Consider the following 13,976-nt stretch of genomic DNA (forward strand, 5'->3'; position numbering starts at 1 on the left):
AAATCACATATGTCGCTTAAAGTTTTCCTTTGAATTAGGAATAATTTCAAGGCTGACAACTCCGATATCCTTACTTATTCCTCGTGGTACCAATCTGTATATTGCCATTATCTTTCCATAACACCATTAAAGTCGCGAGTTAATTGTTTAAATACCCCTTTTTTCCAAGGACCATCACTAATTGGAATAACCTCATGGATGATGTTGTCGGGCAGACATCACTGCATTTGATTGAAGGGCACTTGAAATGACGTTTGTTTACGACCTTGCCGCGGTATTTCCTTGCTGTCTTTCTGTGTGAAATTCTATTTCGTTTGTAAGTGCCTGTATTTTTGTATGTGAACACAATGTTTCCCACCTGCTATGACCTTGTGTACAAGATCGCAGTATCCATAAGTAAAAAAATATCTAAGATAACAATATCCTGATGCCGCGTGTTTTACACTACAAGGTGCGACACCATTAAGCTGACCATAAAAGCGCTGCACCGTGCATGTGTTCGAAGTCATTGAAAATTCCACGAGACTACTGCAAACAATCTGTGGTGACGTGTGTCGTGCCATGCTTACGCAGCTCTCGGCGGACACCTGGGACGCAGTCACCGCCCACAAATGCCCTGAATAATAGCCCATCCTCCAGGGACTTTACCTTGGTGTCGGCAGCGGCACTCTTACAGTTCCTCTTGGTTGCGGCAATGAGTGCCTCTTTAGGCATTCCTTGCTGCGACGCTTCAGCTGCTCCTCATGCGGAGGGCCTCCTGTACACAGCACATTTCACGACAAACACTGCAACAAGCCTAAGTCACTCATAAAAAAGACAGAACACTAAAACGACAAAAATACACACAACACAAGGAAAATAAACCAAAATATAACACTTTAGGTAATATGGCATGGGCAGGTATCAGCAAATGCGAAACCACAAGCACCGCACGAGCCAAGAAACACAGAGACGGGGCAGTGACACACCGTAAACGAACAGTTCACGATCTCAACGAGCAGGAATAATCCGCTGTTGCCACGTCGGCAGCCATGACTATCAAATGCAACAGCGGTCACAGCAAACAGGCACTCACAATACACAGCACAAACATTACGGTAGCTTTCCCATTTGATGAAATGTGTTGCTGTAAACACTAAAATACGTGGTGGAAAGCATTACTCACGAGTACATTGCAAACATGCTTCAGCGGTCACGCCAGAAACAGCGACACGTAGGAGTTCATGCCCTCACACGGGTTGGCAAAACCGCAACGCACATATGCCCATAATATCTAGAGCTGTCGAGAGCCCAAGACTTAGCTGAACAGAGCGAGGAGTAAATACGTTGCGAAGACATGACAAGCAGCACGACTAGCGATAGAGACAGAAGCACCGGTCACAAGTGGGGACACCACCTACACAGCGCAGGGCACCGCTCCGAAGGTAGCGTTGCACACAGCGTGGCAGCGTTGGATTGTCATCGCGGCTCCGCGAAGGCTTCCCAGAGCGTCTAAATCTACCGGACAAGAGAATCTCATGCAAGATGGTGAGTTTACACGCAGCAACCTCGCAATTAATTCTTTTTTGTTTATTTTGTGAGGTTTAACGTTCCAAAGCTGCTTGGGCTATGGGGAACGCCGTTAGGGAGGGCTTCAGATAATTTCTACCGCCTGAGGTTCCTTACCGTGCACTGAGATCGGACAGTACATAGGCCTGCAGCATTTTGCAACCTCTATCGAAATGCAACCGCCGCGGACGCAATCGAACCTGAGTCTTTTGCGTCATCAGCCGAGCACCATAACCAATGAGCCACTGCGAGTGCTATACAGTGCATTTAAGAATTTATGTGAAGAAAGAAAATACAGCTTTCAAACCTTTCAATGAATCTGGTTCTATGAGGCGAGCCATAATACGTTGAAAACTGGCTGCATGACGCTTCGACAAACTCCCGCAGTCAAATCAGTAGGGACACAAATTTTAATCCATGCTGCACTGTTGCTGCCGGCGCATTAAATACATTTGATGACCCCCTCCACTCTGAACTTGCAGGCATCGACAGCAGCGTGAGGTAAATTACAGAACGCCACTTTGTGTCAGGCTACCACAAGAAAAATAGTTATAAAAATCGATGAACATCCGATCATAAGCAGGCCTATTTCACGGCATAGCAAATGGCAGCGCTGCAAGTGAATAAAATAAACATTTCGGGCTCCAAATTGTTTCCAACTGCTTTGGGAACTTCATCTGATGACGCAAGTGGCGGTACTGTCTACTCGGCAACAGTCGATGAAAAATTAACCATGAACTCTCCAAGCCCCGCGAATCGTCTAGTATTCCCGTACGCCTCATCAGACCTTTCAATATGTGTGGCCAGTACCTTTTACCGTTACATTTTACGTTACATAAATCTCGCTTATGGCGTTGCTGCTGTGCATGGTTGCGGCCATCCCGACCGCTCTATGCCGCATGCTATCTACTGGTTTTTTGGGTACAAATGCATGGGGCGCTGTTAGCAGCACTGCGTCTTGTTATCTAGGCTTACGAGATTATTTTAACGCGTGCTGTATGGGGTTGGTGTGAAGATGTTCAGGAAGTGAGTCTCGGGAAATTGCGACACATGTACTCCGCCCCATATGAATTCCGCTGCGTCCCTGTGAAATAGCATTGATGATACAGCAATTGTTGGATTTCTTCAGCTCGCATTTCGCAATGAAACCTGTTTCACTGGCAGTGCCGGCTCAAATAACCGGTCACTGACCTGCGCGGTGCAAATGAGATCACCGTGTGCGCGAAAAAAAAGCCCAGGAATAGACGCAAGAGAATATACGTCAGCCATGATTAAATCTGCGGAAAATTTTATTCATTTTGCGACTAGTACATGAACATATTGCCCTCGAGGAACACGGCGCACAGCTTGTGCGTCGTTGTAAGGTTAATAACATAATCAGTTGTTTCTTAAGCGAAAATTGCAACATCGCTGGAGCAGGATATATATACATAATGCAAAATTCCAAAACATCGTATTCATGATGGACGCGTGAGACGTGGGCCGAATCAGGCAGATTGACGCCAACTGGGTCGGGCTGCGCTTATCAAGTTCTTTTGTCCTACGAATATTATTTGCTTGGCAGTGGAGGTTCTTATATCCAACCTGGAGTCTCAGGTTCTACACGGGGACTCCCGACTCTAACAATTAAGCACTCACGCGTATGAACGCTGACCTGCCTAGACCAGGTGGAAACAAGCAGAGCGAAACATGGCTTCGCTGTCCGTCGTTGAAAACGCCAACGAGGTCACAGCCAAATGTGCACAAAAATCTGTTTCGTTGGGTGCCATAGTGCACATAAGCCGAGAGAGGCTGACTTCCAACCGCTCCACTTGCTGTGCGATATTCTTTGCCGAAGCCACAAACTTGGAGATATCCACATATTTTTTAACCAAGGGAACGGAGCAGTGTAAAAACATGCAATCACACAAGAAGGACAAGACACGACACGAGCGCTGACTGACAACTGAATTTTATTGAGCGAAGGCACGCCTTAAATAAGGCGAGCAACAGAGGTGAAAAAGGGGGAGAGCGGACAATCAATAAGGATACCAGCAAACACTCAAATGTTAGCTGCTTCCAAAAAGTCTATTTCAGCTACAAAAAGCGGTAACGAGGGAGTGCTGATGCAAGTGTCTGCATATTTCTTGTTATAGTAGGCTTCCAGGCTAACACGCGCAGTCTTGTCGGCACTCTTGCCTAGAATCCTAGTCTCAGCCAAAACGAGCCACGCATCCTCTGAACTTAATTATGTGCGCAACCAAATGTGCATACTTATCTTTTAATTGACTTAAATTTCGGGCATGTTCCCCCAATCGTTCATTGATGCAACGGCCGGTTTCGCCTACATAAATCTTTCCACACGTCATGGGAATGGCATAGATCACGCCTGTTGAGCACTTGACAAACGGTGTGTCATGTCGAATCTGGCATCCTCTTTTCTTGGAGCCACAAATGTGTGGGCACAACTTTCCCAGCTTGTTGGGTGCCGAAAATACAACAGACACCCGATGCCTGTTGGCCACTTTCTTGATATTGTGCGAAGTCTTGTGCAGGTATGGCAAAACCACAGGCTTATCAGCCTTCCGACGGTCATCATTCAGTCTTCTTGTACCAGTCTTCAATTTCTGAAGCAGGGTTTCAGCAACAGCAATCAAGACCGAAGGGGGAAACCCGCCGCCAAAATTCGGCTAATCTGATTATGAAAACTTGATTGCATCTGATGCGGGCACGATTTTTTGAGACAGGATTCCAAACAGTGCGAAGCAATGGCTCTTTTAACAGTCTTCGAGTGTGCCGAATCATAAGGCAGCAAATCCCTTTTTTGCACGAGGGTAATAGGCCCAGCAGACGTGTCTTTCAGATAACGTTAGTTTCAGATCTAAAAACTGTAAAACAGCTGCGTAAGGTAGTTCATGGGTGAATTTTAGCCCTAGTCTAACTTAGCCAACTGTAGAGGGGTAGGCGAAGGTCGTCTGCTTATTTAAAAGCACTAAAAAATCGTCAACGTATTTAAAAACCTTTAAAACCATCCCCCTCCCACTTATCTAACTGCTGATCTACTTTTGCTAAAAATATATCACACAAAATTGAAGCCACGCATGACCCAATACAAATTCCATTGCGCTGCAAAAAAGGCAGGTTGTCAAAGACGATAAAAGTAGATCTCAAGTAAAAATGCAATAAAGAGACGAAATTCTCTACAGACATGCCTGATGAGTTCTGAAAAGATATGTCGCCGTTTTCTTCAATGCATTCTTTCACAGCCAACACAAGCTGATCTTGAGGGAACGAATAAAACAGGTCTTGCACATCTACAGAGAACCCAAACCCAGTATCATCTGTGCTGGCCAGAGAATGCGTAACATCAGCAGATTTTTTCGTGAGGAAAGGGTCATTCAAGACGACCAATTTTAGTTGCTTTTGCAGAAACTGGCAACGTTTCTCTGCCACGATCCTTCCTCGCTAACAATTCTACGAAAAGGGGTTTCTAGCTTATGCGTCTTAGCAGTAAAGAAAGCATTTAGGCTGTTTCCTCTGCTATTCAGTATATCCCTGGCAAGTGAGCCAGGATTTAAATCCTTACAGAAGTTAACGAACTTTGCCTTCACTCTAATGGCACTTTTTTGACAGGAACAAAGTTCTTTAAGTCAAATAAAAGATAAATTGGTTAATTTATTAACGAATGAGTTCGAGATTTCTCTTATTACGAGCACCGGACTGGGCCATATCCTAGGAGGTGAGGAGGAAATCACCGACCAAACACACGATGTATTGCCTTTTGCAGATTTACTGGCACAGTTTGTTTCGACATGTCAACGAACGTCTACATAGTATGAATGCTGTTTGTTTGACCCGTTAGATGTCCTATGGTTGGCTACCGTGATTGATTGACTAGGTGCATCAAAGAGAATTTAGTCCTAGTAGGTTGTTTAACTGATGAAATTTTCGTCTCACTTACTGCTATTAGTATTAGGGCGAAGAACTCCTGCTCACGCGGTCATATAGAACGCCGTGAATGTGTGCGAAACTGATTTTTTTTACAGGCTAGCGCGTACAAAGCACTCCCGAGCGGCCCGCTGGCGTTGAAGTCTGCCGTGGTCATCGTGCGCCGGTACTGATGGGCGCCTGTCCACTGCGAACATTACTTCAGACGTCGAGGAAGAAGATAAGCCCAGCGTCACCACGACATTGCACCCCGCGTAAGCAGACTTTCCCTCGGTGCTTATGGTGGCATTCCTTCTGTTCTTTACGCTGACGGCCATAATGTGTGTCTTTCGAACAATTCGTGTGGCGGCGCTGCTGATCTTCCTCATGCTGGCGCCGTGTAGTAATGCGGACACCTCACACTCCCCGCACGCACAAGGAAAGCAGCATCAAGGCGCACTGCACCAAAAAATCTTCTTTGACACAGCCACTTTACAAAATGACTACAACAAGCAGCACTTAACCATAAGCACAAGGCGCAACAGATAATTCTGCCAGCGCCATCAAATGCGCGAACCAGTCACAAAAATAACCTATAGCTATGATCACAAAGAGCAGCGTTTCATGAGCGACAGTCACAAAAATATGCCTTTGCCACAGCCCCATACGCAACCAGCACCGTGAGAGACAACAGTGTTAACACCAGGGACGTTTACACTCGATACACCCGCCAGCAAAATCATCGCTGCATGTAAAACCGCACTCAGTCGGAACTGCCCCATTCGACAGCCCTCCAGCTGCATACCGCGCCAGTACATCACAACCATTGAGGAATCGCATGAAACGACTACACCACCGTTACAAGAACTGCATCTAACTCTGCGCAGAACGAAGACACGTGACACGCGAAGTATGTACTTTGAGCGCCGCCAGGCCGACGAAGAAAACGTTTTCCACGGTGGACAGACTTCGCTGTGGCCTTGTCCATTCGTCACCACGGCGTTAGATTACGGAAGACCAAGATAGCGACGTGCAACTGGTGAGCGCCTGTGCTTTCTTGCTTACCAGCCAATTGCGAGCTGACAGTTTATGTACTAAAGTGCAGCTTTCGAGCTGCTTAGAAAGATTAACCCCAGAAAGCGGCCTGCGTGAGGCGACTGTAGTCGGGGAGAGAGGTTCTTCAGCTGCTGACAGTGAGAAAGATTCTATATGAATTTTTTTCATGGTCGCATACAAGTACCGCAATAAGGGTTAATAGAAATGAAGAGGTTAATTGAAACTGTGAAGTTATAGCTGCGTTGTAAATTATATAGATGTAAGCCTTTCATTTTCACTGTCAGGTTAACCACTAATAGTAAAGAATATTAAAAAATTCTAATCTTGAGGCGCAACAGGAAGTCACTGTATTTCGTTAACTCTCCTTGACTTCCGTAGCTTATGTGGCTTAGGGGTTAGTGAATAAATTAAAGTAGAACTTGACATGATTCAGCGCTATTATTCACTGCACGAGGAGAAAGGGGCCGTACGTTTGAGAAAGTCTTATGGAAGAGCACTCAGCTAACAGGTTAATTTTTCGAGAGCTGACATTACTGCACTGAAAACTCCAATGATTATCCTCTGTGAAAAATTATTTCTCTGGCTATTTATGGTCGAGTTGACTTGTGTCTTCCGCCAACAAAAACGCATTTATCGGCGAGAAAACCATTTCTCCTTGCCGCCAGTCGATTATTAGTGGACGTCCTTACCAAAAAGGAATAGTTGCCAAAGCTTCGAAGTGAATGGTGCCAGAAAATCAATGTCGACGCTCGCAGCTTAAATACAAAATCAGCCGGTGGTGACACCACTTGCATTCCGTTTTTTTCTGATTCTTTATTTTTAAAAGTTTTCAAAAAGTAGTCTGTTATTAGAATGCTGTACCCTACTGATAGAGGTCGTCTTATCCTTGTTCTCAGTGTGATTCATTCTGTGGTATTCCGACCTCTGTGGCCCGGTAATTTCCGCCTACTGTACTTGCTGCAAAGCGGGTTTTATGTCGCAACAGCCCGCCATGTTCAGCCTGGTGCTGAACATGGATTTGACTCCCAGGGATTTTGAGATTGCTACGCATTTCAACCAATAAGTTAAATAATTATTGGCAGATTCCATCGCGCTCTATTGGAGTAATCTTAGAAGATTAGGGACGCATTAATTGCTGAAAAATGTACAGTATGTCTGATGCTCTAGTGAGCATTGCTTATGGTTTAGGTTTCTGAGATTCAAGCCTTTCATCTGAGGTCGATTCACTGAGTAGTAGGCTGTAAATGGATAGCTACCAAAAACTAATGACTACAAGCATGTTCAAGCAGGGTAGCAACAGTCGACCACCTGTCCGATTAGCGCCAGCGCTACCGCTTATTTCCTTGTCACCAAAGTAGCATGTAGCTTCAATTTAGCGATCTGTAGTACAGAGTAGCTATTACTAGGTAAGAGCGGAGAGGAAACATTTCTCCGACCTCTGTTGATGCCGAATGAGTCTTGATTCCGTAGGTAACTTGAGAGGCTTGCCATTTCAGATTAACTTCCACGTCACACTGCATTACTGGACACTCCACGGCGGAGCTGGTCGCGTAGCTTCGAATGTACAGGGCTGGACAGCCGCCGCCGCAGATCAAATGGCAGAGTGCATACGCGACATGTAATTGGATTGGATACCATCTGCTGCAGATTTATATTTCATGAGTTATCTGTTAGCTTAAATAAATTCTGCACAATTTTCCTATTAAATAAAATAAAACTTCCTTCATTTGTCAGAAAGATGGTTCGCTTCACGGATAAGAAGGTGTACTGCTGCTAGCCGTTTTTGTGATACTGTTTGAAACGTTGCGCTGGAGATCATAGATGTTCGGCGCGTGGACAGAGACAGGCGTCATTTCCTTTCCTTAAAAGCAATTTTAATTCCCTTACGACCCAGTCGGGTGTCCGTCGAGATGGCGTTCCGTGTACTTCTCAGCAACGCTGCGACATGCTGTCGCGTCTCACTCTTAAAGACGAAGCTTAAGCGTTCTCCAATTGTTTCTTACAGTAAATTCTCTAATACTGATAATTTTTGATCAAGAATGTTGGACATATTTTCTCCCAATTAGTGGGCACCTCACTCGCGCTTCGAGGTGTGGCGGTGGTTCACACCAACAAAAAATCCGCGATTTTTACTGTTCAGTGCTTGCAAATACTAAGCCAGCATTTTTTTTTGCTTCATGAGTTACTGCCTATCTTGTATACCTGTCGCTTAGCCTACAAAGGCATTCAGCTTCAAATCCAAACCGGCCTTTATGCACCCTAATGTCGCTGTGGAACCAGGGCATTACCGTACGTGCTGCTTGAGGGCGGCCGCAATCACTCCTGAAATAGCGTTTGTACCTGCTGTACCTAAGACGACTCAGCCTCCTATTTCGCACAAGACGTCATAAAGGTGCGGGGTGCGTGCAATTCACTGTGCATATACAAAATTTCTCACCAATTGCAAGAAGGACGGTTTTGCCTGAGCCACCCCGGTGGCTGAGTGGTATATAGTGCACGGCTGCTGACCCGAACGACGCCGTTGCGTTTCGATATAGGCGAAATGCTAGAGGCTCGTTCGTGTACTGTACGATGTCAATGCACGTTAAAGAACCCCAGTTGGTCGAACTTATCCAGTGCCCTTCACTACTGCGTCCCTCATAGCCTGAGTCGCTTTGGGAGGTTTTATAAACCAAGTTTTTAAAAACCTGACGTCACAAGAGAGAACGCCTCAGCAAAAACTTGTGCTTCGTGTCAAAGCTAACACCGTACCGCCGATAAGTAACTAAGTTTCTTGCCCTAGGGTCCTCAGAAACGCACTCGGCATGTCCACGCACTCGCAGACTCCAGCGAACCTTCATGATAATTCCAGCACTCACCTTTGTTTAGTCGCCACCTAGAATCCTCAAAACTGACGGCATCCTTCCCTGCGGCGGATGCTGTGCTGGAAGACAGGTATGGGCGCCATGTACTCCGATGAGATTCAGGGGAACGCAGAACACTGCAGCGGAGAACAGCGACCACCTTCTCAGTATGAAGCTCATCAGGGACTGAACCAAGAACAAAAGAACGAACGCTCGCCAAGAATCGGCGTCGCTCCCGCACGTGTCTCGCGCGTCCCTCGTGTTCGAATAATGCTCGCGTGAGTGAGTGGTTGAGTAGGAGTGGAATGGGGAAGGCACGAGCTTGTCTACTGGTGGCTCGACCACCACAACACTGCCGGCGTGCCGATGGAAGAATTGTGAGGAGGGGGAGAAAGGATAGGTAAAGGGAGGACATGCTCGCGAGCCCACCTTCTATTCCTTTAGAACACACCAATGCGGTGCGCGTGGAGGCGGCGGACACGTGCACAAACGAGCGTTCGCCCTCGCGGTGGTGAACAGTTCCCGCAATCTGCTGGCAGCGGCGTCTATCGAGACCAACTGCTTTGAGACTGCGGAGGAGAGGCGAATAGGTTTATCTACTGCCGGTATAAAAAATTGGGAAATGAAAATGGATTGGATTTGAGGAAGGGAAATGACGCAGTAATGGTCTGACATATCTCGGTGGGCACCCGCACCGCGCCGTTAAGGGAGGGATACAGAAGGAAGTGACAGACTGAAGGAGGGAAGAGGCGCCGTATTGGAGGTCTCCGGAATAATTTCGACCACCTGCGAACATTCAACGTTCCCTATCATCACACAGCACACGAGCGCCTTTTGCTCGGTTCAGGTGTCCAACGATATATGAGAAAGATACTGCGCCATTTCCTATCCACAAAAACCCACTAATATTATTATTACTTCGCCTCCATCGAAACGCGCCCACCGCGGACGGGTTCGAACCCGGGTACACTGGCTCAGTATACGAGCGCCCAAGCCACTGCGCTAATGCGGCGGGTAACTCAAAAGTAGACGTTCGCGATTTCACGAGGGATAGAGGCGTACAGCTAGGCTGAAAAACTGTAAGTGGATGGTTCACATTTTTAAGGATGTGGAGCGATGTAGCTGTAATACGAAAAGAAATGGACTGCGCTGTTATGGAAGGGATAAAGGAGGGACTAAGAAAATAAAGGATGAAAGAGGTGCCGTAATGGTTGGCTCTGGAATAATTTCGGCCACAAGGGGATCTAACGTGCACTGACATCGCACAGCACACGGGTGCCTTAGCGTTTCGCCTCCATTGAAGCGCGGCCGCCGCGGTCGGTTTTGAATTCGGGAACTCCGGGTTTGAACCCTGAGTATCCGAACCCGGGTTCGAACCAGGAGTTTGTTCCTTCAAGGAGTTTTTCAGGGATGGCTTGGATCTCATTTCACAGCACTACCAATCATTTTAGGCAGGAGAGGCGCGTTTATTTCACTCCAGACAAATCATTCAACTAAGGAGTAGTCTTCAAGCACGCTCGTTTCTAAACCTTCTCTGCTTGCGCATATACCTAACCAGCATAACCCGCATTGTAAGCGCTCAGTCATTCGAGCCACTTGCGATCACATCCTATGAGACTGCAGAAAACAATCGAAAATAAAAATTGGTTTTTGTGGCCACATAGCATGTCTCTCCTGTAACCAGCTCTTTTCGACATAACATGTATCTCCTGTAACAGGCTCTTTTCGATGAAATAATTGTTTTAAATTGAGTATATCACAGCAAAAGCGATTACAGGTTTGCTACGTTATGTAAACCTGACAGGGTGCCTTCCTCGCTGCTGGCCTAAAGGCCTAGCCAGTAAAACATTCAATACCGGGAAATGAAAGACGCGGTGAGTTTATCACATCTTAGTGAACACCTCAACCATGCCGTGAGTTAAGGGAGTTAGAGGTGGGCTCCGGAATAGCGTTCCATTTACTGCGAATGTTCAAAACTTTATGAACGCAATGTTTTCAAGAGCCGCGTTTGCATGAATGTGACAGAAGTCGACTCCAGTCGCCTTATTCAGGGAGAGTACAAAACGTTGAAGAAGAGAGTAAAATGTGAGTCAGGCCTTTCTTTCAAAAAACCTTCTCTTTCCCTCAAAAGAAGAACTAGAGTGTCGCATTCATGTAAAAGCGACTGTATATTAAAAAGATTTCACTATAACAATCAATATATCCCCGGACTTATCGCGACAGACCTGCATTTTTCCTTATTAATGTTTTTGCTGTCGCCAAACCGTTTCCATTCGTTTTTATGGCAGTCGTAACTGCTGGATGCAAGCCATCAAAAACTTCGAAATATCTTGCTACACATCGTAAAAATGGACCATTACGCTCAATATTTCCATAACAATCAAAATTTTGGTCCAAGAATGCTGGACATGTGCTTCTGTGGTCAAGTCGATACCTTGGTCGGGCTTTGAGGTACTTGGCGGTGGTGTCGACCAGCAGAAAACCGTGATTTCGCACGATTTTTAGTGCTCATGAATACTAAATAGCCAGCCATTATTTTTGGCTTCATGAGTTCGTTGGTTCTGCCTATCGAACTGCTCCGATGAATACCATTGAATTGCATCGTCTACAGCTGTCGCTTATCTTAACCATACACTCAGCTTCATTCAGTAAGGTGCCTCTATGGACCGTAATGTCGCTGTAAAACCAGGGCATTACCATACGTGCTGCTATGGCGACCTCCCTCGTATCTCGCACATGACGGGATCAAGGTGCGGGTAGCGTTCCATTCACTGCGAATGTTCAAAACTTCCGCACAAATTGTTAGAGGGACGCATTTGCCTGAGACGCCACGGTGACTCAGTGGTTTTAATGCCAGGCTGCTAAACAAAAGTTTAGTTGGATCCCGGCCCTAGGCGGTCGCATTGCGATGGAGGCGAAATTATGGAGGCTCTTGTACAGTGCGATGTCGCCGCAAATTAAGAACTCTAGTCGGTCATGATTTCCTCAGCCCTATACTACGGCGTTCCTTAAAGTCTGAGTCACTTAGGGGCTTCACACCCCATTAAATCAGGCTTTTAAAAGCTCATGTCACATAAAGGCCCCCGGAAAAGTCAAGCGCTTCCTGTGGATCTCTTGCACATCAGTAAAAGCATACTGCCGAACAGTAACTACGTTTCTTGCCCTAGAGTCCTCAGAAATGTTCACGCACTCTCAAACGCAAGCGAAGTTTCATGCTAATTCCAGCACTCACCTCTCAGTGGCCGTCACCGAGAGTACCCTGGGTGCTGGGCAGGAAGACGTGAATGTGGGTGCCTCCGTTGTCCTCCGATGAGATGAAGTCGAACGGCGAACACTGCAGCGCAGAACATCGACCACCTTATTAGTTTGAAGCCCATCGACGACTGAACCATGAACAAAACCAACGCTCGCCAAGAACCGGCGTCACTCTCGCACATGCCTAGCGCTTGCCCCGTGTTCCAATAAGGGTCGCGAGCACACCTCCTCTTCCTTTATAATACACGAATGCGGTGCACGTGCAGGCGGCAGAGCACGAGCACGAACCAGAGTTTGCACACAGACGGGCGCCTTAGCGTTTCGCCTCCATCAAAACGCAGCTGCCGCAGCGGCTGGGTTTCGAAGGAGCCTTGGGCATGTGGATCCAAGGAAGTAAGAAGTGCAGCCACACGATCAGCCTGCTCCAAAAGTCAACGGAGCAGGTGAGTCGTATGATAACCAGGGTCTCCCAAAGAAGATACGGAATGAAAGAAGCGGATACGATAAAACTGGTCAGAAGTCTGGTGGTCAGCAGAGTCACCTACTCGCTCCCGTACCACCCCATGAACAATCAAGAAAGAGAACAAGCTGACACGCTCTTAAGAAAAGCATACAAGACAGCGCTACACCTGCCAAGAAACACGCCAAACGAAAAGCTGCTGCAGCTGGGGCTCAGAAACACCTTCAGCGAACTAGCGGAAGCACAGGTCAAGACGCAGAAGTTCAGACTCCGAACGTCAGCCGCCGGCAGAGGACTCCTGAATAAACGCACAATAATCAATGCCGCCGCAGCAGTCATGGATTACGCCGGCAAACCGATCACTTACGCAACCCTACGGGACCACACGGTGGCAGAGGGGGAGGAAGTCGCCGTTGCACTAGCGGCGGCCGAAGGCTATCGGAAAAACAAATCACTGATCATATTAACAGACTCGAAATCCGCATGCAGGAACTACGCGCAAGGTAGAGTCTGCAAGGAGGTCCTACGAATCCTCCTCGAAACAGGGCCCCCTAGACAAAAAGTAACCGACAAGATACTCTGGATACCGGCAGACATGGGGATAGGGGGCAACTCAAGGGTGGACAGATTAGTTTGCGAGATCACGTTCTGAGCTGAGCTGTTGAAGACCCTAGAGAACCCTACCATAGTGGAGCCCTTATATGTGGAGCTGCTAAATTGCTACAGAGGACAGAGGCTCGAGTACCCTCCGCCACACAACTCATTAACACAACGAGAAGCAGTGAACTGGCGGAGACTGCAAATAGGAACATTCTTCAACCTATACAGTCTACACAAAAGGTACCCTACACCATTCAGAGACACATGCCCGTGGTGCGGGGCAACCACCACGCTATACCACATTACAT

The 13,976-nt window shown here is 47.0% G+C and overlaps 1 long non-coding RNA gene across 1 annotated transcript; it reads left to right on the plus strand.

Moving 5' to 3' along the window:
- The first annotated feature begins 721 nt into the window (after nt 1-721).
- Nucleotides 722-6,490, plus strand: LOC144107712 (uncharacterized). The gene is made up of 3 exons (XR_013309361.1): nt 722-1,527; nt 5,574-5,729; nt 6,342-6,490. It is a non-coding gene; the product is annotated as an uncharacterized LOC144107712 (long non-coding RNA).
- The last annotated feature ends 7,486 nt before the right edge of the window (nt 6,491-13,976 follow it).

Source organism: Amblyomma americanum, chromosome 10 (assembly GCF_052857255.1).
Source record: "Amblyomma americanum isolate KBUSLIRL-KWMA chromosome 10, ASM5285725v1, whole genome shotgun sequence".
Lineage (NCBI taxonomy): Eukaryota > Metazoa > Arthropoda > Arachnida > Ixodida > Ixodidae > Amblyomma > Amblyomma americanum.